At 48.9% G+C, this 26854-nt stretch overlaps 1 protein-coding gene across 1 annotated transcript in view; it reads left to right on the forward strand.

Annotated features, from left to right (window-relative positions):
* CPSF7 (cleavage and polyadenylation specific factor 7) overlaps nucleotides 1-26854 on the forward strand; it is a 175517-nt gene that overhangs the window by 78167 nt on the left and 70496 nt on the right. The gene's annotated exons all lie outside the window — the stretch shown is intronic.

Raw genomic sequence — 26854 nt, forward strand, 5'->3', positions numbered from 1 at the left:
AGTGGAGAATCCAAAGCCCTCAATCAGGGTACCCTTCATGAGGTCATAAGATTCTGCATCTTGTCCAGAGAGTGTGAGGAGTCTATCCCTACACTTTCCTGTGAACATTTCCCAAAGGAGAGCACCCCAGTGAGATCTGTTCACTTTTCTGGTTACACAAGCCCTCTCAAAAGCTGTGAACCATTTGGTGATGTCATCACCATCTTCATATTTAGTTACAATCCCTTTGGGGATTTTCAACATGTCAGGAGAATCTCTGACCCTATTTATGTTGCTGCCACCATTGATGGGTCCTAGGCCCATCTCTTGTCTTTCCCTCTCTATGGCTAGGATCTGTCTTTCCAAAGCCAATCTTTTGGCCATCCTGGCTAACTGGATGTCCTCTTCACTGGAGTTATCCTCAGTGATTTCAGAGTTGTTGGTCCCTCCTGTGAGGGAGCCAGCATCTCTGACTATTATTTGTGGAGTCAGGGCTTGAGAAGCCCTGCTCTCCCTAAGTAGGACTGGAGGGGGGGAATTTCCCTCCAAGTCACTATCTTCATCCTCTGAGTTGCCATCCTCAGAGGGGTTGGCCTTTTCAAACTCTGCCAAAAGCTCCTGGAGCTGTACTTTGGTAGGTTTGGGGCCCATTGCTATTTTCTTTAGTTTACAGAGTGACCTTAGCTCTCTCATCTGTAGATGGAGGTAAGGTGTGGTGTCGAGTTCCACCACATTCACATCTGTGCTAGACATTATGCTTCTAAAAGTTGGAATACTTTTTAAGAAACTAAAACTGGTTCTAGAATCTAATTCAAACTTTTACAAACTTTTAAACTCTAAAAGAAATGCTAATCAGGATCTAACACAAGGCCCTAGCAGGTCTTTTGAGAATTTAGAAAACTTTTCAAATTGCAAAAATCAATTTCTAATGACAATTTTGGAATTTGTCGTGTGATCAGGTATTGGCTGAGTAGTCCAGCAAATGCAAAGTCTTGTACCCCACCGCTGATCCACCAATGTAGGAAGTTGGCTCTGTATGTGCTATTTCAAAGTAAGGAATAGCATGCACAGAGTCCAAGGGTTCCCCTTAGAGGTAAAATAGTGGTAAAAATAGATAATACTAATGCTCTATTTTGTGGTAGTGTGGTCGAGCAGTAGGCTTATCCAAGGAGTAGTGTTAAGCATTTGTTGTACATACACATAGACAATAAATGAGGTACACACACTCAGAGACAAATCCAGCCAATAGGTTTTTGTATAGAAAAATATCTTTTCTTAGTTTATTTTAAGAACCACAGGTTCAAATTCTACATGTAATAGCTCATTCGAAAGGTATTGCAGGTAAGTACTTTAGGAACTTCAAATCATAAAAATTGCATGTATACTTTTCAAGTTATTGACAAATAGCTGTTTTAAAAGTGGACACTTAGTGCAATTTTCACAGTTCCTGGGGGAGGTAAGTTTTTGTTAGTTTTACCAGGTAAGTAGGACACTTACAGGGTTCAGTTCTTGGTCCAAGGTAGCCCACCGTTGGGGGTTCAGAGCAACCCCAAAGTCACCACACCAGCAGCTCAGGGCCGGTCAGGTGCAGAGTTCCAAGTGGTGCCCAAAACACATAGGCTAGAATGGAGTGAAGGGGGTGCCCCGGTTCCGGTCTGCTTGCAGGTAAGTACCCGCGTCTTCGGAGGGCAGACCAGGGGGGTTTTGTAGGGCACCGGGGGGGACACAAGTCCACACAGAAATTTCACCCTCAGCAGCGCGGGGGCGGCCGGGTGCAGTGTCGAAACAAGCGTCGGGTTTGTAATGGAAGTCAATGGGAGATCTAGGGATCTCTTCAGCGCTGCAGGCAGGCAAGGGGGGGGTTCCTCGGGGAAACCTCCACTTGGGTAAGGGAGAGGGACTCCTGGGGGTCACTCCTCCAGTGAAAGTCCGGTCCTTCAGGTCCTGGGGGCTGCGGGTGCAGGGTCTCTCCCAGGTGTCGGGACTTTAGGTTCAAAGAGTCGCGGTCAGGGGAAGCCTCGGGATTCCCTCTGCAGGCGGCGCTGTGGGGGCTCAGGGGGGACAGGTTTTTGTACTCACAGTCTTAGAGTAGTCCTGGGGTCCCTCCGGAGGTGTTGGATCGCCACCAGCCGAGTCGGGGTCGCCGGGTGCAGTGTTGCAAGTCTCACGCCTTTTGCGGGGAGCTTGCAGGGTTCTTTAAAGCCGCTGGAAACAAAGTTGCAGCCTTTCTTGGAGCAGGTCCGCTGTCCTCGGGAGTTTCTTGTCTTTTCGAAGCAGGGGCAGTCCTCAGAGGATGTCGAGGTCGCTGGTCCCTTTGGAAGGCGTCGCTGGAGCAGGATCTTTGGAAGGCAGGAGACAGGCCGGTGAGTTTCTGGGGCCAAGGCAGTAGTCGTCTTCTGGTCTTCCTCTGCAGGGGTTTTCAGCTAGGCAGTCCTTCTTCTTGTAGTTGCAGGAATCTAATTTTCTAGGGTTCAGGGTAGCCCTTAAATACTAAATTTAAGGGCGTGTTTAGGTCTGGGGGGTTAGTAGCCAATGGCTACTAGCCCTGAGGGTGGGTACACCCTCTTTGTGCCTCCTCCCAAGGGGAGGGGGTCACAATCCTAACCCTATTGGGGGAATCCTCCATCTGCAAGATGGAGGATTTCTAAAAGTTAGAGTCACCTCAGCTCAGGACACCTTAGGGGCTGTCCTGACTGGCCAGTGACTCCTCCTTGTTATTCTCATTATTTTCTCCGGCCTTGCCGCCAAAAGTGGGGCCTGGCCGGAGGGGGCGGGCAACTCCACTAGCTGGAGTGTCCTGCTGGGTTGGCACAAAGGAGGTGAGCCTTTGAGGCTCACCGCCAGGTGTGACAATTCCTGCCTGGGAGAGGTGTTAGCATCTCCACCCAGTGCAGGCTTTGTTACTGGCCTCAGAGTGACAAAGGCACTCTCCCCATGGGGCCAGCAACATGTCTCGGTTTGTGGCAGGCTGCTAAAACTAGTCAGCCTACACAGATAGTCGGTTAAGTTTCAGGGGGCACCTCTAAGGTGCCCTCTGTGGTGTATTTTACAATAAAATGTACACTGGCATCAGTGTGCATTTATTGTGTTGAGAAGTTTGATACCAAACTTCCCAGTTTTCAGTGTAGCCATTATGGTGCTGTGGAGTTCGTGTTTGACAGACTCCCAGACCATATACTCTTATGGCTACCCTGCACTTACAATGTCTAAGGTTTTATTTAGACACTGTAGGGGTACCATGCTCATGCACTGGTACCCTCACCTATGGTATAGTGCACCCTGCCTTAGGGCTGTAAGGCCTGCTAGAGGGGTGTCTTACCTATACTGCATAGGCAGTGAGAGGCTGGCATGGCACCCTGAGGGGAGTGCCATGTCGACTTACTCGTTTTGTCCTCACTAGCACACACAAGCTGGCAAGCAGTGTGTCTGTGCTGAGTGAGAGGTCTCCAGGGTGGCATAAGACATGCTGCAGCCCTTAGAGACCTTCCTTGGCATCAGGGCCCTTGGTACTAGAAGTACCAGTTACAAGGGACTTATCTGGATGCCAGGGTCTGCCAATTGTGGATACAAAAGTACAGGTTAGGGAAAGAACACTGGTGCTGGGGCCTGGTTAGCAGGCCTCAGCACACTTTCAATTGTAAACATAGCATCAGCAAAGGCAAAAAGTCAGGGGGCAACCATGCCAAGGAGGCATTTCCTTACAGAGGGTGTGACACCCTCTCCCTTTGGAAAATGGTGTGAAGGCAGGGGAGGAGTAGCCTCCCCCAGCCTCTGGAAATGCTTTGTTGGGCACAGATGTGCCCAATTCTGCATAAGCCAGTCTACACCGGTTCAGGGGCCCCTTAGCCCCTGCTCTGGCGCGAAACTGGACAAAGGAAAGGGGAGTGACCACTCCCCTGACCTGCACCTCCCCTGGGAGGTGTCCAGAGCTCCTCCAGTGTGCTCCAGACCTCTGCCATCTTGGAAACAGAGGTGCTGCTGGCACACTGGACTGCTCTGAGTGGCCAGTGCCACCAGGTGACGTCAGAGACTCCTTGTGATAGGCTCCTTCAGGTGTTAGTAGCCTTTCCTCTCTCCTAGGTAGCCAAACCCTCTTTTCTGGCTATTTAGGGTCTCTGTCTCTGGGGAAACTTTAGATAACGAATGCATGAGCTCAGCCGAGTTCCTCTGCATCTCCCTCTTCACCTTCTGATAAGGAATCGACCGCTGACCGCGCTGGAAGCCTGCAAACCTGCAACATAGTAGCAAAGACGACTACTGCAACTCTGTAACGATGATCCTGCCGCCTTCTCGACTGTTTTCCTGCTTGTGCATGCTGTGGGGGTAGTCTGCCTCCTCTCTGCACCAGAAGCTCCGAAGAAATCTCCCGTGGGTCGACGGAATCTTCCCCCTGCAACCGCAGGCACCAAAAAGCTGCATTTCCGGTCCCTTGGGTCTCCTCTCAGCACGACGAGCGAGGTCCCTCGAATCCAGCGACACCGTCCAAGTGACCGCCACAGTCCAGTGACTCTTCAGCCCAAGTTTGGTGGAGGTAAGTCCTTGCCTCACCTCGCTGGGCTGCATTGCTGGGAACCGCGACTTTGCAAGCTACTCCGGCCCCTGTGCACTTCCGGCGGAAATCCTTCGTGCACAGCCAAGCCTGGGTCCACGGCACTCTAACCTGCATTGCACGACTTTCTAAGTTGGTCTCCGGCGACGTGGGACTCCTTTGTGCAACTTCGGCGAGCACCGTTTCACGCATCCTCGTAGTGCCTGTTTCTGGCACTTCTCCGGGTGCTACCTGCTTCAGTGAGGGCTCTTTGTCTTGCTGGATGTCCCCTCTCTCTGCAGGTCCAATTTGCGACCTCCTGGTCCCTCCTGGGCCCCAGCAGCGTCCAAAAACGCCAAACGCACGATTTGCGTGTAGCAAGGCTTGTTGGCGTCCATCCGGCGGGAAAACACTTCTGCACGACTCTCCAAGGCGTGGGGGATCCATCCTCCAAAGGGGAAGTCTCTAGCCCTTGTCGTTCCTGCAGTATTCACAGTTCTTCAGCCTAGTAAGAGCTTCTTTGCACCAACCGCTGGCATTTCTTGGGCATCTGCCCATCTCCGAGCTGCTTGTAACTTTTGGACTTGGTCCCCTTGTTCCACAGGTACCCTCAGTCAGGAATCCATCGTTGTTGCATTGCTGATTTGTGTTTTCCTTGCATTTTCCCTCTAACACGACTATTTTGTCCTTAGGGGAACTTTGGTGCACTTTGCACTCACTTTTCAGGGTCTTGGGGAGGGTTATTTTTCTAACTCTCACTATTTTCTGATAGTCCCAGCGACCCTCTACAAGGTCACATAGGTTTGGGGTCCATTCGTGGTTCACATTCCACTTTTGGAGTATATGGTTTGTGTTGCCCCTATCCCTATGTTTCCCCATTGCATCCTATTGTAACTATACATTGTTTGCACTGTTTTCTAAGACTATACTGCATATTTTTGCTATTGTGTATATATATCTTGTGTATATTTCCTATCCTCTCACTGAGGGTACACTCTAAGATACTTTGGCATATTGTCATAAAAATAAAGTACCTTTATTTTTAGTATAACTGTGTATTGTGTTTTCTTATGATATTGTGCATATGACACTAGGTGGTACTGTAGTAGCTTCACACGTCTCCTAGTTCAGCCTGAGCTGCTTTGCTAAGCTACCATTATCTATCAGCCTAAGCTGCTAGACACCCTATACACTAATAAGGGATAACTGGGCCTGGTGCAAGGTGCAAGTACCCCTTGGTACTCACTACAAGCCAGTCCAGCCTCCTACACCCGGTTCCAGTCTGCCAGCAGGTAAGTACCCGCGTCTTCGGAGGGCAGACCAGGGGGGTTTTGTAGGGCACCGGGGGGGACACAAGTTAGCACAGAAAGTAAACCCTCAGCAGCACAGGGGTGGCCGGGTGCAGTGTGCAAACACACGTCTGGTTTTCAATGTAAACCAATGGGAGACCAAGGGGTCTCTTCAGCGATGCAGGCAAGGGGAGGGGGCTCCTCAGGGTAGCCACCACCTGGGCAAGGGAGAGGGCCTCCTGGAGGCTGCGGGTGCAGGGTCTTTTCCAGGCATCGGGATCTGGGAGTCGGGCAGTCGCAGTCAGGGGGAGCCTAGGGATTCCCTCTGCAGGTGTCGCTGTGGGGGCTCACAGGGGGCAACTCTGGCTACTCACGGTCTCGTAGTCGCCGGGGAGTCGTCCCTGAAGTGTTTGTTCTCCACAAGTCGAGCCGGGGGCGTCGGGTGCAGAGTTGCAAGTCTCACACTTCTGGCGGGAAACGCAGTTGTCCTTAAGTTGCTTCTTTGGAAACAAAGTTGCAGTCTTGGGTGAACAGGGCCACTGTTCTCGGGAGTTTCTTGGTCCTTTTAGAGTAGGGCAGTCCTCTGAGGATTCAGAGGTCGCTGGTCCTGGGGAAAGCGTCGCTGGAGCAGTTTCTTCAGAAGGGTGGGAGACAGGCTGGTAGAGCTGGGGCCAAAGCAGTTGATGTCTCCGTCTTCTCTGCAGGGTTTTTCAGCTCAGCAGTCCTCTTCTTAGGTTGCAGGAATCTGAGATCCTAGGTTCAGGGAGCCCCTAAATACAGAATTTAGGGGTGTGTTTAGGTCAGGGAGGGCAGTAGCCAATGGCTATTAGCCCTGAGGGTGGCTACACCCTCTTTGTGCCTCCTCCCAAGGGGAGGGGGTCACATTCCTATCCCTATTGGGGGGATCCTCCATCTGCAAGATGGAGGATTCCTAAAAGTCAGTCACTTCAGCTCAGGTTGCCTTAGGGGCTGTCCTGACTGGCCAGTGACTCCTCCTTGTTTTTCTCATTATCTCCTCCGGCCTTGCCGCCAAAAGTGGGGCCGTGGCCGGAGGGGGCGGGCAACTCCACTAGCTGGAATGCCCTGTGGTGCTGTAACAAAGGGGGTGAGCCTTTGAGGCTCACCGCCAGGTGTTACAGCTCCTGCAGGGGGGAGGTGATAAGCATCTCCACCCAGTGCAGGCTTTGTTAGTAGCCACAGAGTGACAAAGGCACTCTCCCCATGTGGCCAGCAACATGTCTCGAGTGTGGCAGGCTGCTAAAACCAGTCAGCCTACACGGGTAGTTGGTTAAGGTTTTAGGGGGCACCTCTAAGGTGCCCTCTGGGGTGTATGTTACAATAAAATGTACACTGGCATCAGTGTGCATTTATTGTGCTGAGAAGTTTGATACCAAACTTCCCAGTTTTCAGTCTAGCCATTATGGTGCTGTGGAGTTCGTGTTTGACAGACTCCCAGACCATATACTCTTATGGCTACCCTGCACTTACAATGTCTAAGGTTTTGCTTAGACACTGTAGGGGCACAGTGCTCATGCACTGGTGCCCTCACCTATGGTATAGTGCACCCTGCCTTAGGGCTGTAAGGCCTGCTAGAGGGGTGACTTATCTGTACTGCATAGGCAGTCTGAGGTTGGCATGGCACCCTGAGGGGAGTGCCATGTCGACTTACTCGTTATGTCCTCACCAGCACACACAAGCTGGCAAGCAGTGTGTCTGTGCTGAGTGAGGGGTCCCCAGGGTGGCATAAGATATGCTGCAGCCCTTAGAGACCTTCCCTGGCATCAGGGCCCTTGGTACCAGGGGTACCAGTTACAAGGGGCTTACCTGGATGCCAGGGTGTGCCAATTGTGTAAACAAAAGTACAGGTTAGGGAAAGAACACTGGTGCTGGGGCCTGGTTAGCAGGCCTCAGCACACCTTCAAATCAAAATATGGCATCAGCAAAGGCAAAAAGTCAGGGGGTAACCATGCCAAGGAGGCATTTCCTTACACCTCTTCCCCCCCCCCCCCCCCCCCCCCCCCCCCCAAACGAAAGAGGATGAGACTAACCTTTCCCAAGAGAGTCTTCATTTTCTAAATGGAATAACCTGGAAAGGCCATCTGCATTGGTATGGGCAGTCCCAGGTCTGTGTTCCACTATAAAGTCCATTCCCGGTAGGGAGATGGACCACCTCAACAGTTTTGGATTTTCACCTTTCATTTGCATCAGCCATCTGAGAGGTCTGTGGTCAGTTTGAACTACAAAGTGAGTACCAAAGAGGTATGGTCTCAGCTTCTTCAGGGACCAAACCACAGCAAAGGCCTCCCTCTCAATGGCACTCCAACGCTGCTCCCTGTGGAGTAACCTCCTGCTAATGAAAGCAACAGGCTGGTCAAGGCCATCTTCATTTGTTTGGGACAAAACTGCCCCTATCCCATGTTCAGAGGCATCTGTCTGCTCAATGAACTGCTTGGAGTAATCTGGAGCTTTTAGAACTGGTGCTGTGCACATTGCTTGTTTCAGGGTGTCAAAGGCCTGTTGGCATTCTACAGTCCAGTTTACCTTCTTGGGCATTTTCTTGGAGGTGAGTTCTGTGAGGGCTGTCACTATGGATCCATATCCCTTCACAAACCTCCTGTAATACCCAGTCAAGCCAAGGAATGCCCTGACTTGAGTCTGGGTTTTTGGAGCTGCCCAGTCCAGAATAGTCTGGATCTTAGGCTGGAGTGGCTGAACTTGGCCTCCACCTACAAGGTGTCCCAAGTAAACCACAGTTCCGTGCCCTATCTGGCATTTGGATGCCTTGATAGCGAGGCCTGCCGATTGCAGAGCCTTCAAAACCTTCTTCAGGTGGACCAGGTGATCCTGCCAGTTGGAGCTGAAGACAGCAATATCATCAAGATAAGCTGCACTAAAGGATTCCAAGCCAGCAAGGACTTGATTCACCAAACTTTGGAAGGTGGCAGGGGCATTCTTTAAACTAAAGGGCATAACAGTAAACTGATAATGCCCATCAGGTGTGGAGAATGCTGTCTTTTCTTTTTCTCCAGGTGCCATTTTGATTTTCCAGTACCCTGCTGTTAAGTCAAAGGTACTTAAGAATTTGGCAGCACCTAATTTGTCCATCAGTTCATCAGCCCTTGGAATGGGATGGGCATCTGTCTTGGTGACAGAATTAAGACCTCTGTAGTCCACACAAAACCTCATCTCTCTCTTTCCATCTTTGGTGTGAGGTTTGGGGACTAAGACCACTGGGCTAGCCCAGGGGCTGTCAGAGTGCTCAATGACTCCCAATTCCAGCATCTTGTGGACTTCCACCTTGATGCTTTCCTTAACTTGGTCAGACTGTCTGAAAATTTTGTTTTTGACAGGCATGCTGTCTCCTGTGTCCACATCATGGGTACACAGGTGTGTCTGACCAGGGGTTAGGGAAAATAGCTCAGCAAACTGTTGCAGGACCTTCCTACAATCAGATTGCTGTTGGTCAGAGAGGGTGTGTGTAAGGAAATGCCTCCTTGGCATGGTTACCCCCTGACTTTTTGCCTTTGCTGATGCTAAGTTTTGATTTGAAAGTGTGCTGAGGCCTGCTAACCAGGCCCCAGCACCAGTGTTCTTTCCCTAACCTGTACTTTTGTTTACACAATTGACACACCCTGGCAGCCAGGTAAGTCCCTTGTAACTGGTACCCAGGGCCCTGATGCCAGGGAGGGTCTCTAAGGGCTGCAGCATATCTTATGCCACCCTGAGGACCCCTCACTCAGCACAGACACACTGCTTGCCAGCTTGTGTGTGCCAGTGAGGACAAAACGAGTAAGTCGACATGGCACTCCCCTCAGGGTGCCATGCCAACCTCACACTGCCTATGCAGTATAGATAAGTCACCCCTCTAGCAGGCCTTACAGCCCTAAGGCAGGGTGCACTATACCATTGGTGAGGGCACCAGTGCATGAGCACTGTGCCCCTACAGTGTCTAAGCAAAACCTTAGACATTGTAAGTGCAGGGTAGCCATAAGAGTATATGGTCTGGGAGTCTGTCAAACACGAACTCCACAGCACCATAATGGCTAGACTGAAAACTGGGAAGTTTGGTATCAAACTTCTCAGCACAATAAATGCACACTGATGCCAGTGTACATTTTATTGTAAAATACACCCCAGAGGGCACCTTAGAGGTGCCCCCTGAAACTTTAACCAACTACCTGTGTAGGCTGACTGGTTCTAGCAGCCTGCCACACTCGAGACATGTTGCTGGCCACATGGGGAGAGTGCCTTTGTCACTCTGTGGCTAGTAACAAAGCCTGCACTGGGTGGAGATGCTTATCACCTCCCCCTTGCAGGAGCTGTAACATCTGGCGGTGAGCCTCAAAGGCTCACCCCCTTGGTTACAGCACCACAGGGCATTCCAGCTAGTGGAGTTGCCCGCCCCCTCCGGCCACGGCCCCACTTTTGGCAGCAAGGCTGGAGGAGATAATGAGAAAAACAAGGAGGAGTCACTGACCAGTCAGCACAGCCCCTAAGGCAACCTGAGCTGAAGTGACTCTGACTTTTAGGAATCCTCCATCTTGCAGATGGAGGATCCCCCCAATAGGGATAGGAATGTGACCCCCTCCCCTTGGGAGGAGGCACAAAGAGGGTGTAGCCACCCTCAGGGCTAGTAGCCATTGGCTACTGCCCTCCCTGACCTAAACACACCCCTACATTCTGTATTTAGGGGCTCCCCTGAACCTAGGAACTCAGATTCCTGCAACCTAAGAAGAAGAGGACTGCTGAGCTGAAAAACCCTGCAGAGAAGACGGAGACACCAACTGCTTTGGCCCCAGCTCTACCGGCATCTCTCCCCCCTTCTGAACAAAACTGCTCCAGCGACGCTCTCCCCAGGACCAGCGACCTCTGAATCCTCAGAGGACTGCCCTGCTCTAGAAGGACCAAGAAACTCCCGAGAACAGCGGCCCTGTTCACCCAAGACTGCAACGTTGTTTCCAAAGAAGCAACTTCAAGACAACTGCGTTTCTCGCTAGAAGCGTGAGACTTGCTAATCTGCACCCGACGCCCCCGGCTCGACTTGTGGAGAAACACCACTTCAGGGAGGACTCCCCGGCGACTACGAGACTGTGAGTAGCCAGAGTTGCCCCCCTGAGCCCCCCAGCGACGCCTGCAGAGGGAATCCCGAGGCTTCCCCTGACCGCGACTGCCTGCTTCCCACATCCCGACGCCTGGTAAAGACTCTGCACCCACAGCCCCCAGGACCTCAAAGATCAGAACTCCAGTGCAGGAGTGACCCCCAGGAGGCTCTCTCCCTTGCCCAGGTGGTGGCTACCCCGAGGAGCCCCCCCCCTTGCCTGCCTGCATCGCTGAAGAGACCCCTTGGTCTCCCATTGATTCCAATTGAAAACCCGACGTGTGTTTGTACACTGCACCTGGCCGCCCCCGTGCTGCTGAGGGTGTACTTTCTGTGCTACCTTGTGTCCCCCCGGTGCTCTACAAAACCCCCCTGGTCTGCACGCCGCAGACGCGGGTACTTACCTGCTGGCAGACTGGAACCGAGGCACCCCCTTCTCCATTGAAGCCTATGCTTTTTGGGCACCACTTTGAACTCTGCACCTGACCGGCCCTGAGCTGCTTGTGTGGTAACTTTGGGGTTGCTCTGAACCCCCAACGGTGGGCTACCTTGGACCCAAACTTGAACCCCGTAGGTGGTTTACTTACCTGCAAGAACTAACAATAACTTACCTCCCCTAGGAACTGTCAAAATTGCACTGTCTAGTTTTAAAATAGCTATATGTGTTTTATTTGAAAAGTATATATGCTATTGTGATTATTCAAAGTTCCTAAAGTACTTACCTGCATTACCTTTCATTTGAGATATTACATGTAAAATTTGAACCTGTGGTTCTTAAAATAAACTAAGAAAATATCATTTTCTATACAAAAACCTATTGGCCTGGAATTGTCTCTGAGTGTGTGTGCCTCATTTATTGCCTGTGTGTATGTACAACAAATGCTTAACACTACTCCTTTGATAAGCCTACTGCTCGACCACACTACCACAAAATAGAGCATTAGTATTATCTCCTTTTGCCACTATCTTACCTCTAAGGGGAACCCTTGGACTCTGTGCATGCTATTCCTTACTTTGAAATAGCACATACAGAGCCAACTTCCTACAGTGTCTGAATAGATCACTCCATCAGCTGAGCCATCCTTAGGGTTTGATGAGAGGAGATCAGGGAGAGGTTCACTCTCAGCTTCCTGGTCCTCATCTGTTACCATCAACAGATTCACATCAGCCCTATCATGGAAGAGCTTAAGGCGGTTCACGTGGATCACCCTCTTGGGGCTCCTGCTAGTGCCTAGGTCCACCAGGTAGGTGACCTGACTCTTCTTCTCTAGCACTGGGTAAGGGCCACTCCATTTGTCCTGGAGTGCCCTGGGAGCCACAGGCTCCAGAACCCAGACTTTCTGCCCTGGTTGAAATTCAACCATTGCAGCCTTTTGGTCATACCAAAACTTCTGGAGCTGTTGGCTGGCCTCAAGGTTTTTACTTGCCTTTTCCATGTACTCTGCCATCCTTGAACGTATGCCAAGTACATAGTCCACTATGTCTTGTTTAGGCTCATGAAGAGGTCTCTCCCAGCCTTGTTTCACAAGAGCTAGTGGTCCCCTTACAGGGTGGCCAAACAGAAGTTCAAAGGGTGAGAACCCTACTCCCTTCTGAGGCACCTCTCTCTAAGCGAAAAGCAGACATGGCAAGAGGACATCCCATCTCCTTTTGAGTTTTTCTGGGAGCCCCATGATCATGCCTTTTAATGTCTTGTTGAATCTCTCAACAAGGCCATTAGTTTGTGGATGATAGGGTGTAGTGAATTTATAAGTCACTCCACACTCATTCCACATGTGTTTCAGGTATGCTGACATGAAGTTGCCACCTCTGTCAGACACCACCTCCTTTGGTATCTTTACCAGAGTGGGTTTTCCTATGAGGGCCTTGGCTACTGCAGGGGCAGTAGTCGACCTAAGGGGAATAGCTTCAGGGTATCTAGTAGCATGATCCACTACTACTAGTATGTACATGTTCCCTGAGGCTGTGGGAGGTTCAAGTGGACCCACTATGTCCACACCCACTCTTTCAAAGGGGACCCCCACCACTGGAAGTGGAATGAGGGGGGGCCTTTGGGTGCCCCCCTGTCTTACCACTGGCTTGACAGGTGGTACAGGAGACACAAAACTCCTTGACTTTCTGGGACATGTTGGGCCAGTAGAAGTGGTTGACTAGTCTCTCCCATGTCTTGGTTTGTCCCAAATGCCCAGCAAGAGGAATATCATGGGCTAAGGTCAGTATGAACTCCCTAAACTCCTGAGGCACTACCACTCTCCTAGTGGCACCAGGTTTGGGATATCTTGCCTCAGTGTAAAGGAGTCCATCTTCCCAATAGACCCTATGTGTTCCAGTTTTCTTGCCATTGGACTCTTCAGCAGCTTGCTGCCTAAGGCCTGCAAGAGAGGAACAGGTTTCTTGCCCCTTACACAACTGTTCCCTTGAGGGTCCCCCTGGGCCTAAGAGCTCAACCTGATAAGGTTCCAACTCCATAGGCTCAGTTCCCTCAGAGGGCAGAACTTCTTCCTGAGAAGAGAGATTCTCTTTTTGTTGTTGTGTTGCAGCTGGTTTCCCAGTTGTTTTTCCTTTCCTCTTGTTAGGCTGCGCCCTTTTTCCAGGCTCCAGCTCTACTTTTTCACCCTGAGCCTTGCCTGGACACACACCAGTTCAGGGATACCCAGCATGGCTGCATAGGTTTTCAGTTCTACCTCAGCCCATGCTGAGGACTCCAGGTCATTTCCAAGCAAACAGTCTACTGGGATATTTGAGGAGACCACCACCTGTTTCAGGCCATTGACCCCTCCCCATTCTAAAGTTACCATAGCCATGGGATGTACTTTAGTTTGATTGTCAGCATTGGTGACTGGATAAGTTTGTCCAGCCAGGTATTGACCAGGGGAAACCAGTTTCTCTGTCACCATGGTGACACTGGCACCTGTATCCCCAGGCCTTCTAAACTTGTCCCATTAATTAAGAGCTGCTGCCTGTATTTTTGCATGTTAGGGGGCCAGGCAGCCAGTGTGGCTAAATCCACCCCGCCCTCAGAGACTAATGTAGCTTCAGTGTGACACCTGATTTGCTCTGGGCACACTGTTGATCCCACTTGGAGACTAGCCATTCCAGTGTTAGCTTTAGTGGAGTTGGAAGTGGTACTTTTCTTGGGACAGGCCTTGTCACCAGTTTGGTGTCCAGTCTGATTACAGCTACGACACCAGGCCTTTTTGGGATCAAAGTTTTTACCCTTGTACCCAAAATAGTTTTGTGAAGAGGCTCTGGGCCCACCCTCCTGTGCAGGTTTTTGGGGGCCTGTAGAAGACTCTTTACTATTTTTGTTTTTGGATGTCTCAACACCTTTCCCCTGGGAGGCTTTGTGACCCCTTTCTTTAGGTCACCCCCTGTGGAAGTCTTGGTCACCCTAGTCTTGACCCAATGGTCCGCCTTCTTTCCCAATTCTTGGGGAGAAATTGGTCCTAGGTCTACCAGATGCTGCTGCAGTTTATCATTGAAACAATTACTTAACAGGTGTTCTTTCACAAATTAATTGTACAGCCCATCATAATCACTTATACCACTGCCTTGAATCCAACCATCCAGTGTTTTCATTGAGTAGTCCACAAAATCAACCCAGGTCTGGCTCGAGGATTTTTTAGCCCCCCTGAATCTAATTCTATACTCCTCAGTGGAGAATCCAAAGCCCTCAATCAGGGTTCCCTTCATGAGGTCATAAGATTCTGCATCTTTTCCAGAGAGTGTGAGGAGTCTATCCCTACACCTTCCAGTGAACATTTCCCAAAGGAGAGCACCCCAGTGAGATCTGCTTACTTTTCTGGTTACACAAGCCCTCTCAAAAGCTGTGAACCATTTGGTGATGTCATCACCATCTTCATATTTAGTTACAATCCCTTTAGGGATGTTCAACATGTCAGGAGAATCTCTGACCCTATTTATGTTGCTGCCACCATTGATGGGACCTAGGCCCATCTCTTGTCTTTCCCTTTCTATGGCTAGGATCTGCTTTTCCAAAGCCAATCTTTTGGCCATCCTGGCTAACAGGAGGTCCTCTTCACTGAGGCTATCCTCAGTGATTTCAGAGGTGCTGGCCCCTCCTGTGAGGGAAGCAGCATCTCTGACTAGTATATTTGGAGACAGGGCTTGAGGGGCCTGTTCTCCCTAAGTAAAACTGGAGGGGGGGAATTCTCCTCCAGTTCGCTATCATCATCCTCTGGGTTGTCATCCTCAGAGGGGTTGGCTTTTTCAAACTCTGCTGTTGTTTGGAGGGTCTTGAGCCAATTGTGATTTTCTTTAGTTTGCAGAGTGATTTTAGCTCCCTCATCTTAAGATGGAGGTAAGGTGTGAGGTCGAGTTCCTCCATATTCACATCTGCACTAGACATTATGTTTCTAAAAGTTGGAATACTTTTTAAGAAACTAAAACTAGTTCTTGAATCTAATTCAAACTTTCACAAAACTTTTAAACTCTAAAATAAATGCTAACAGGGACTAACACAAGGCCCTAGCAGGGCTTTTGAAAATTTAGAAAAATAGCTCAAATTGCAAAAATCTGTTTCTAATGACAATTTTTGGAATTTAGTTGTGTGATCAGGTATTGGCTGAGTAGTCCAGCAAATGCAAAGTCTTCTACCCCACCGCTGATCCACCAATGTAGGAAGTTGGCTCTATATGCACTATTTCAAAGTAAGGAATAGTACGCACAGAGTCCAAGTGTTCCCCTTAGAGGTAAGATAGTGGCAAAAAGAGATAATTCTAATGCTCTATTTTGTGGTAGTGTGGTCGAGCAGTAGGCTTATCAAAGGAGTAGTGTTAAGCATTTGTTGTATATACACAAGCAATAAATGAGGAACACACACTGAGAGACAATTCCAGGCCAATAGGTTTTTGTATAGAAAATTATCTTTTCTTAGTTTATTTTAAGAACCACAGGTTCAAATTCTACATGTAATACTTTGCATGAAAGGTATTGCAGGTAAGTACTTTAGGAACTTTGAATAATCACAATAGCATATATACTTTTCAAATAAAACACATATAGCTATTTTAAAACTAGACACTGCAATTTTCACAGTTCCTAGGGGAGGTAAGTAATTGTTAGTTCTTGCAGGTAAGTGAACCACCTACGGGGTTCAAGTTTGGGTCCAAGGTAGCCCACCGTTGGGGGTTCAGAGCAACCCCAAAGTTACCACACCAGCAGCTCAGGGCCGGTCAGGTGCAGAGTTCAAAGTGGTGCCCAAAACGCATAGGCTTCAATGGAGAAGGGGGTGCCCCTGTTCCAGTCTGCCAGCAGGTAAGTACCCGCATCTTCGGAGGGCAGACCAGGGGGGTTTTGTAGGGCACCGGGGGGGACACAAGTTAGCACAGAAAGTACACCCTCAGCAGCACTGGGGCAGTCGGGTGCAGTGTGCAAACACACGTCGGGTTTTCAATGTAAATCAATGGGAGACCAAGGGGTCTCTTCAGCGATGCAGGCCGGGGGGGCGGGTGTGGGGGGGCTCCTCGGGGTAGCCACCACCTTTGCAAGGGAGAGGGCCTCCTGGGGGTCACTCCTGCACTAGAGTTCCGATCTTTCAGGTCCTGGGGGCTGCGGGTGCAGGGTCTTTTCCAGGCGTCGGGATCGGGGAGTCAGGCAGTCGCGGTCAGGGGGAGCCTCGGGATTCCCTCTGCAGGCGTCACTGTCGGGGCTCAGGGGGGCAACTCTGGCTACTCACGGTCTCGTAGTCGCTGGGGAGTCCTCCCTGAAGTGTTTGTTCTCCACAAGTCGAGCCGGGGGCGTCGGGTGCAGAGTTGCAAGTCTCACGCTTCTGGCGGGAAACGCAGTTGCCTTGAAATTGCTTCTTTGGAAACAAAGTTGCAGACTTGGGTCAACAGGGCCGCTGTTCTCTGGAGTTTCTTGGTCCTTTTAGAGCAGGGCAGTCCTCTGAGGATTCAGAGGTCGCTGGTCCTGGGGAAAGCGTCGCTGGAGCAGTTTCTTCAGAAGGGGGGGAGACAGGCTGGTAGTGCTGGGGCCAAAGCAGTTGGTGTCTCCGTCTTCTCTGCAGGGTTTTTCAGCTCAGCAGTCTTCTTCTTAGGTTGCAGGTTGTAACTGGTACCCCTGGTACCAAGGGCCCTGATGCCAGGGAAGGTCTCTAAGGGCTGCAGCATATCTTATGCCACCCTTGGGACCCCTCACTCAGTACAGACACACTGCTTGCCAGCTTGTGTGTGCTGGTGAGGACAAAACGAGTAAGTCGACATGGCACTCCCCTCAGGATGCCATGCCAACTTCACACTGCCTATGAAGTATAGATCAGTCACCCCTCTAGCAGGCCTTACAGCCCTAAGGCAGGGTGCACTATACCATAGGTGAGGGCATAAGTGCATGAGCACTATGCCCCTACGGTGTCTAAGCAAAACCTTAGACATTGTAAGTGCAGGGTAGCCATAAGAGTATATAGTCTGGGAGTCTGTCATGCACGAACTCCACAGCACCATAATGGCTACACTGAAAACTGTGAAGTTTGGTATCAAACTTCTCAGCACAATAAATGCACACTGATGCCAGTGTACATTTTATTGTAACATACACCCCAGAGGGCACCTTAGAGGTGCCCCCTGAAACCTTAACCAACTACCCGTGTAGGCTGACTGGTTTTAGCAGCCTGCCACACTCCAGACATGTTGCTGGCCACAGTAACAAAGCCTGTACTGGGTGGAGATGCTTCACACCTCCCCCTGCAGGAACTGTAACACCTGGCGGTGAGCCTCAAAGGCTCACCCCCTTTGTTACAGCACCCCAGGGCACTCCAGCTAGTGGAGTTGCCCGCCCCCTCCGGACACTGCCCCACTTTTGGCGGCAAGGCCGGAGGAGATAATGAGAAAAACAAGGAGGAGTCACTGGCCAGTCAGGACAGCCCCTAAGGTGTCCTGAGCTGAGGTGGCTCTACCTTTTTAGAAATCCTCCATCTTGCAGATGGAGGATTCCCCCAATAGGATTAGGGATGTGCCCCCCTCCCCTCAGGGAGGAGGCACAAAGAGGGTGTAGCCACCCTCAGGGCTAGTAGCCATTGGCTACTAACCCCCCAGACCTAAACACCCCCCTAAAGGCAGTATTTAGGGGCTCCCCAGAACCTAGGAACTCAGATTCCTGCAACCTAAGAAGAAGAGGATTGCTAAGCTTAAAAACCCTGCAGAGAAGACGGAGACACCAACTGCTTTGGCCCCAGCTCTACCGGCCTGTCTCCCCACTTCTAAAGACACTGCTCCAGCGACGCTGCCAATGCGGCCAGGCATGTTAAAACACGCCAAACAAGTGTTTCAGGACCCAGTAAAAGGCAGAGCCATCATGCCTAGGGTGGAGAAGAAATATAAACCTCCCCCAACTGACCCTGTATATATCACACAACAATTAACTCCTGATTCGGTGGTAGTGGGAGCAGCCCGAAAAAGCAGTTTATTTGTGGGTACTTAAGTGATTATGTTTATATTAGCTACTCAGTCTCAATCCAACCCCTCTGATCTACCTGTAGAGGGGAGCATTGCAGACTTTATCCTCGATAAAGAGGCAGTGTCTCAAGCAATGCAGACATGCCTCTAAAGGCCTATAACTAAATCTTTGGACCCACTAGCTGAAAAGCTCCGATCATTTTTCTTTTGAAGGCATGCCTCGCTCAGCACCTCAAGGTGCCTCTAGTCTCCCAGATCAAAGGGCGTCTCAGAACATAGGTACACCCAAAACAGAAGTCCTACAACAGTGAAAAAAGGCCTACCTGCATTCAATGTCTCACTTTCCAGAGAAAGGGTGTGAAGACGAGACCCCAGAGAGCATAGCCTCTTTTCAGGATTTTGAATACCTGGAAGGGAATACAGTTGCCTCTGATGAAGACTACACTAGGTCTTGGATACAAATCCCCAAACAGAGGTGTCTGGAACATCATAATTCCAGTGAGGGTCCCTCATGCTCCTTATCTCAACGCACATTTGGCGGGATACTTTTGATTCCGATGAGTTTGTCCATCCCCATTCATTTGAGTGGATGCCGTGCCCTATGGGCCAAAGCAGACTTCAAAAATCTTTCCCCATAGAAGTTAGAAACTGCCTTTGTGCAGATTTCCCCATACCTTCTTTTGAGGGCAAGGTAGCTGTGACCCCAGACATTGATCTTAAGTTATCCACCTTCATGGGGGAAATTTAAGGGACCTAAAAAGGAATGGATTGATCCCCCTCAGCTTGTCAGCACAAGCATATAGATATTTATGGCCCTTCACAAAATGTTTTGGACATGGCAAAAGACCAGGGCAGCACCACTGAGCCTGACATTCTGGTGGCTGGGTCCAGCAAGCCTTCTGCTTATTAGACGATGCCAATTGCCCTTTGCTATCGGAGCACTGATGTTCTATTCTTTTCAGAATAGATCCCAAACGGTCTGAGTTAACTACTAACGAAGATTGCTATTCAGCCGTGTTTGGAGCTTTTTTTGTGTGAAGGCGGTAGTAACATTTGTGAATACCTTCACCTTATTAGATAAGGCCCAATCAGCCCTAAAAAATGTTTTTCAGTCCCACCTTTGTACCAGGGCTGGACGAGGCCAGGGACTCTGCTCAGCTGCTTCCAATATCAAGGCTCCTCATTTTGTGGCCAGACCAAAAAAGGTTCTCAGGATAGACCGATTATCAAAGGGGGACCACTTTGTCCCTTCTCAAGCTAGAAGCTCCAGTGGCTGATTAAATCACGGAAATTTCAGAGGAGCAGATACTAATACCTCTTTCTTTATAAAGCAAGTCCCTTTTTTTTTTTTTTTTTTTTTTTTATGCAAGGTTAGGGGGCAGGATCCGATTTTCTTTCTCTACACAATTAGGGCTCCATAACCGAAGATGTGTTGGTTGTTGAAACAATTCAAGGATTTCAGCTGGAATGTTATGCCTCTCCTGTTCAGACTTCACCATCTTCACACTCAGTCTTACAGAATACATTTCATAGACCAGGAATTATCTTCTGTCCTACAGAAAAGGTCATAGCTCCATACAGTCCTAACCCCTCGGGATTAATAAGTAACATCTTCTGTATGGACAAGAAAGGCGGTGACTTCCACTGGTAATCAAACTCGGAGATCAACCCCTGGATCCTTTACCAGCATTTCAAAATAAAGGGGATCCATTTGCTGCAAGACCTCCTAAGAGGGCAACTAAATGGTCTCCTTTGACCTGAAAGTCACCTATTTGACAGTGAGAATCTTCCTTCCGCATTGTTGCTTCTTACAGTTTCAGTGGCAACATTATATAGAGGAATTTTTGGCGATGCTGTTTGGTCTGTCCTCAGCCACTTGGTGATTTACCATTCTTCTCAGACCTGTAGTAGAATTCTTGAGAGCCAGAGACATCCTATTGATCAAGTACTTGGATGACTTCCTCATGATCTGAATCTGCTCAAGATTCAGTTGAGCCTCACAAGTTCCCTGTTGGAGTCTCTAGGGTTTGTCATCTACTACTAAGATTCTGACATCCTTCCCGCACAACAAATGTTTTTTCTAGGTTTTACAATCTATTCTGTCTTAACCGTATTTGCTCATCCATTCCAGAAGAACAGAGTAATAAAGAAGGAAACCCACAAGTCTCTGGCAAAGTCAACAACCGTTCTTCGGTGGCTAGCAGGACTAGTGGCTACTAGCGTTGTTCATCCAGGTGATCTTTCCGGGCCCACTTCGCAATGAGGTTTTGCAGCGCTTCATGATTGCTTCCTTACAGAAAATATTATCTTATTTGGATCAGGTTATTTGCACCCAGGAAGTTTGTCAGGATCTGCAGTGGTGGCTCTACCACATGAATGCCTGGAATGGGGAAGCCATTTTTGGTCTCGTTCCAGGCATGGTGGTGGAATCCGATGCCAGCCATTAGGTTTGGGGTGGCCACTGCAGCGACTTGTCAACATAGGAAGGATGGTCCAGATCAGAACTTTTTACACATCAACTGTCTGGAGTTGTTAGCAGGGTCTTTTGCTATTCGCTCCTTTTCTCATCAAGCACATTGCTGTATCTTGCTGAAAATGAACAGCTTGTCAGCAGTCCAGTACGTTCAGTTGCTTTGTGTGTGGGTGTGGGTGTGGGTGCGGGGGGGGGGAATTATGAAGAGATGGGGTCCCTGACAGGTGGACCTGTTTTCTAGTTACCATCCTTCAGTTGGAGACCGGACCCTCTAGCGATGGATTTGTTCTTGCAGAATAGGCCTAAGCTGACCTATGCCTTTTATCCCATTCTATTTGCTGCTGAGAGAGCAGCCTTGCATGTCAGGTGGCAGTCATAAGAATCAATCCACATCTTGCCTCCTTAGTTGGTGTCTGACTTTACTGGAACTTTTTTGCAATTGCCCTCGCCTCCTTCCTTGGTTCCCTACTCTCCTCCCAGGCCCTCTCAGATGCCAACACGCCTTGGTCAAGACAAAGCAGTTGAAGCTACTAGCATGGAGACTATCCGAAGACACTGGCAAGTGCCGGGACTTTCGGAACAGGCTCTCAACCTCATTGACAAAACCTGGGCAGACTCCACATACAAGCGTTATCAAGCAGCATGGAAACAAATGTCTAGCTGGTGTTTGGATCCTGTGGCAGCAGATGTGATCCATACCATCAGTTGTTTGGCCACCTTGGTCTCGAATCGCCTTTCCTTCAAGGCCTTCATCGATTAGTACAGATTAGCAATTTTAGCTGGTCACCTTCCTATGTCAGACAGATCAGTGGGAGAACATTCCCTAGTTCTAAGCTTCTCAGAGGTGTACGCTTTACCACTCCACCTCGACCTACGTATTCTTCTCTTTGGGAAGTTTCCTTAGTCTTTGGGTTTCTTCATTCCTGGGCTTATCATTCCCTTCTATCCAGACTCTGCAAAATTGATTCTCTTACTGTGTTTAGTCTCTTGCAAACGAGTCTGAGATTTTAGGGCTGTCAGGTGATCTTTTACCCCAGATATTGTTATGTTCCTGATCTCAAGACGAACAAAATCAGTAACTGGACAGGTAGTAATTCCAGCACTTTCAGAAAGCTCTGTGTGGGTCACTCTGTACAAGAGTAAATACTTGTTACAGCCCTCTCTTCTGGTCCACTAGTATATCTTTGATGCAACCACATGACCCGGTATCTTGCTCTACATTGACACATTCTGTAAAATGGCTTTCTTCTACTGAAGGGATTATATCTCAATTTTTGGAGTCAAGAAGTCTGAGGAGCCTTGGCTTCAAAGTCTTTTGCTGACGGGGGACCCTTAGAGGAAATTGTCTGCATTGCCATTTGGTCGTTCGGTTCCATGTTTAAAGAGTTCCACCATAAGGCAGTAAGTAATCCTTTTTGTTTGGTGGTTGATAAGCTTTAAACTTACATAATCTGAAACCTCCAGTCCAGTCATAGAATTTAAACTTTTTTTGCATTTGTGAATAATTTTCAGTTCTATTCAGGACTTGGAGGCGAAGATTATTCCACCCATCAATTGTAAACAATTAATGTTCTGTTATGATGATGATGTATGTAGGAAGTTGGCTCTGTATGTGCTATTTCAAAGTAAGGAATAGCATGCACAGAGTCCAAGGGTTCCCCTTAGAGGTAAACTAGTGGTAAAAATAGATAATACTAATGCTCTATTTTGTGGTAGTGTGGTCGAGCAGTAGGCTTATCCAAGGAGTAGTGTTAAGCATTTGTTGTACATACACATAGACAATAAATGAGGTACACACACTCAGAGACAAATCCAGCCAATAGGTTTTGTTATAGAAAAATATATTTTCTTAGTTTATTTTAAGAACCACAGGTTCAAATTTAACATGTAATATCTTGTTTGAAAGGTATTGCAGGTAAGTACATTAGGAACTTTGAATCATTTCAATTGCATGTATACTTTTCAAGTTATTCACAAATAGCTATTTTAAAAGTGGACACTTAGTGCAATTTTCACAGTTCCTGGGGGAGGTAAGTTTTTGTTAGTTTTACCAGGTAAGTAAGACACTTACAGGGTTCAGTTCTTGGTCCAAGGTAGCCCACCGTTGGGGGTTCAGAGCAACCCCAAAGTTACCACACCAGCAGCTCAGGGCCGGTCAGGTGCAAAGGTCAAAGAGGTGCCCAAAACACATAGGCTTCAATGGAGAGAAGGGGGTGCCCCGGTTCCAGTCTGCCAGCAGGTAAGTACCCGCGTCTTCGGAGGGCAGACCAGAGGGGTTTTGTAGGGCACCGGGGGGGACACAAGCCCACACAGAAATTTCACCCTCAGCGGCGCGGGGGCGGCCGGGTGCAGTGTTAGAACAAGCGTCGGGTTCGCAATGGAAGTCAATGAGAGATCAAGGGATCTCTTCAGCGCTGCAGGCAGGCAAGGGGGGGCTTCCTCGGGGAAACCTCCACTTGGGCAAGGGAGAGGGACTCCTGGGGGTCACTTCTGCAGTGAAAGTCCGGTCCTTCAGGTCCTGGGGGCTGCGGGTGCAGGGTCTTTTCCAGGCGTCGGGACTTAGGTTTCAGAGAGTCGCGGTCAGGGGAAGCCTCGGGATTCCCTCTGCAGGCGGCGCTGTGGGGGCTCAGGGGGGACAGGTTTTGGTACTCACAGTCGTAGAGTAGTCCGGGGGTCCTCCCTGAGGTGTTGGTTCTCCACCAGCCGAGTCGGGGTCGCCGGGTGCAGTGTTGCAAGTCTCACGCTTCTTGCGGGGAGATTGCAGGGTTCTTTAAAGCTGCTCCTTTGGATAAAGTTGCAGTCTTTTTGGAGCAGGTCCGCTGTCCTCGGGAGTTTCTTGTCGTCGTCGAAGCAGGGCAGTCCTCAGAGGATTCAGAGGTCGCTGGTCCCTTTGGAAGGCGTCGCTGGAGCAGAGTTCTTTGGAAGGCAGGAGACAGGCCGGTGAGTTTCTGGAGCCAAGGCAGTTGTTGTCTTCTGGTCTTCCTCTGCAGGGGTCTTCAGCTAGGCAGTCCTTCTTCTTGTTGTTGCAGGAATCTAGTTTTCTAGGGTTCAGGGTAGCCCTTAAATACTAAATTTAAGGGCGTGTTTAGGTCTGGGGGGTTAGTAGCCAATGGCTACTAGCCCTGAGGGTGGGTACACCCTCTTTGTGCCTCCTCCCAAGGGTAGGGGGTCACAATCCTAACCCTATTGGGGGAATCCTCCATCTGCAAGATGGAGGATTTCTAAAAGTTAGTCACCTCAGCTCAGGACACCTTAGGGGCTGTCCTGACTGGCCAGTGACTCCTCCTTGTTGCTTTCTTTGTTCCCTCCAGCCTTGCCGCCAAAAGTGGGGGCCGTGGCCGGAGGGGGCGGGCAACTCCACTAAGCTGGAGTGCCCTGCTGGGCTGTGACTGAGGCTCACCGCCAGGTGTTACAGCTCCTGCCTGGGGGAGGTGTTAGCATCTCCACCCAGTGCAGGCTTTGTTACTGGCCTCAGAGTGACAAAGGCACTCTCCCCATGGGGCCAGCAACATGTCTCTAGTGTGGCAGGCTGCTGGAACTAGTCAGCCTACACAGACAGTCGGTTAAGTTTCAGGGGGCACCTCTAAGGTGCCCTCTGGGGTGTATTTTGTAATAAAATGTACACTGGCATCAGTGTGCATTTATTGTGCTGAGAAGTTTGATACCAAACTTCTCAGTTTTCAGTGTAGCCATTATGGTGCTGTGGAGTTCGTGCAAAACAGACTCCCAGACCATATACTCTTATGGCTACCCTGCACTTACAATGTCTAAGGTTTTGTTTAGACACTGTAGGGGTACCATGCTCATGCACTGGTACCCTCACCTATGGTATAGTGCACCCTGCCTTAGGGCTGTAAGGCCTGCTAGAGGGGTGACTGACCTATACTTGCATAGGCAGTGAGAGGCTGGCATGGCACCCTGAGGGGAGTGCCATGTCGACTTACTCGTTTTGTTCTCACTAGCACACACAAGCTGGCAAGCAGTGTGTCTGTGCTGAGTGAGAGGTCTCCAGGGTGGCATAAGACATGCTGCAGCCCTTAGAGACCTTCCTTGGCATCAGGGCCCTTGGTACTAGAAGTACCAGTTACAAGGGACTTATCTGGATGCCAGGGTCTGCAAATTGTGGATACAAAAGTACAGGTTAGGGAAAGAACACTGGTGCTGGGGCCTGGTTAGCAGGCCTCGGCACACTTTCAATTGTAAACATAGCATCAGCAAAGGCAAAAAGTCAGGGGGTAACCATGCCAAGGAGGCATTTCCTTACAATGTATACCTTAAATTCTATCACTTGTATGTAAATGTAATTTTACAGCACGGACATTTAAGTTCTTGGTTTTAAGTTTCGGATCAAAAACAAAAGTGAAACTAGGAATTTGGATACCAAGAAAGGAATTTCTTGCAGCAGAAGTCTGAGTTAATACTGTTCACCCTGTTTATGAGTTTAAATGAGTGCTGATTTGATATTGCACATTCTACTGTGATATATGTAGTTTATGTTAAAAATCTGGGGTGTATAATTTTTCTTTAGCTCTGTGATTACTGTGTTTGTTTGCATGGCTGCTTTTAAAATGAAGCAAAGAGGAGAATGCAAAATCTTCACCTCGTGTCCTTAATAGAATTGAGAATTCTTGTTCACGAATGCTATAACATTTTCGATCCCACCTTATGCTTCTTTCATCTGTCAACAGCTAGTCCTTTTAGCTAATTCTTTCCGGGCTTTTTTTTTTTAACCTCTGCTTGCTTTCTTTTCCATGGTTTTCCATCTTTCTCCCTTTTGTATTTTTTTTCTCTCGCTGTGGGTCAAAGTATCATGAAGAAAAATAAGTGTTGGTCTCCAATAATTAAAGCATGCGGGCCACACAGCCAACCACTGTCTCAAATTTAGCACTGCAGGTAGTAGTTGAGCTATTGTAGAATTTAGTCCTCTCTCTGGGGACCCATTGCTGCTTTCACTTCACCTTCGGTTGGCATAGCTAGTTATAGAGATTGACATAATTTAAGATCATCTGTTGCGGACAACTATCACTCGCAGTGATGTGTAGTCAAGCCTTCCTCACCTGTTCACAAAATACTTGTTTCATTAGCCAGCTTCCCAGTGATTTGTTGAAGTCTAGTATTTTCGGGCATCTAAAAGGGGAGTCATTTAACAGAAGAAACGTTGATTGTGACATTAACCAGCCTTAATGGCAAGGGTAGGAGGGGTTGCCTTGGTGAACCATGGGTTTTAACTGCCTAAGATAATACAAATGTGACTTGAATTCCGAAAGGCACATGCACTTATATCATACAAGCTGACGAGGTGCAGGTTTGTGTTTATTTTAATAACCTTTGCTTGAAGATGCATGATTTTGCTCTGTGCATGAGCATTTGTCTTCCTTCCCTCCATACACGCCTGACCCATCCTTGTGTGTCAGTCACTAGAGAGCAGTGTAATGGGGTTGACCGATACTGACCTTTTTTGGGGACCCAGTTACAGAGGTCAAAGGCTGCTTGCACCCTGTCCCTCAAGGAGAGGCTATCAAGTGCCTGATGACCTTGAACATATTATACTTCATTTGCAACTTTTAGGGTCTTCGTAGATGCTTGTTTACTTTCGAACATGCACGATGGTTGTTTCTTGAGGTCTTTTAAAATATATATATATTTTTTAAATTGATGCATTTGTCATGTCTTTTCTTTTTTGATTGACTAAGGAATGTGGGCCTCATGCCGTCTTCGGTGAATTGTTTGCCCTTGGGAATCCTTATCCCCCTGCATGTTACATGCTGGAATGGTTTCCTGCCCTGTATCTGCCATCCCTTGCTTGATAAGTCTCCTTTGTCCATTCCTTTACTTAAGCGTTCCCTGTTCATCATTCTTTGCATCTCGTGTCCTTGGCTTCCTCTTATGTTCAATTGTCTCACTTTCTCATGGCTACATTCTCCCATTATATCATCTCATTCTTCCTCCTTGTGTTCCACTTGTCTCTTTTATACTGCTTCTCTCACTTTCATTCTCAATACAGTTTATATCCTTCTTTCTACACCCTACTCATCTTGTTTTCCCTCTCACAGGGTAGTGCAATACTGCTGCAAT

This window comes from Pleurodeles waltl, chromosome 3_1 (assembly GCF_031143425.1).
Source record: "Pleurodeles waltl isolate 20211129_DDA chromosome 3_1, aPleWal1.hap1.20221129, whole genome shotgun sequence".
NCBI classification, from domain to species: Eukaryota; Metazoa; Chordata; class Amphibia; order Caudata; family Salamandridae; genus Pleurodeles; species Pleurodeles waltl.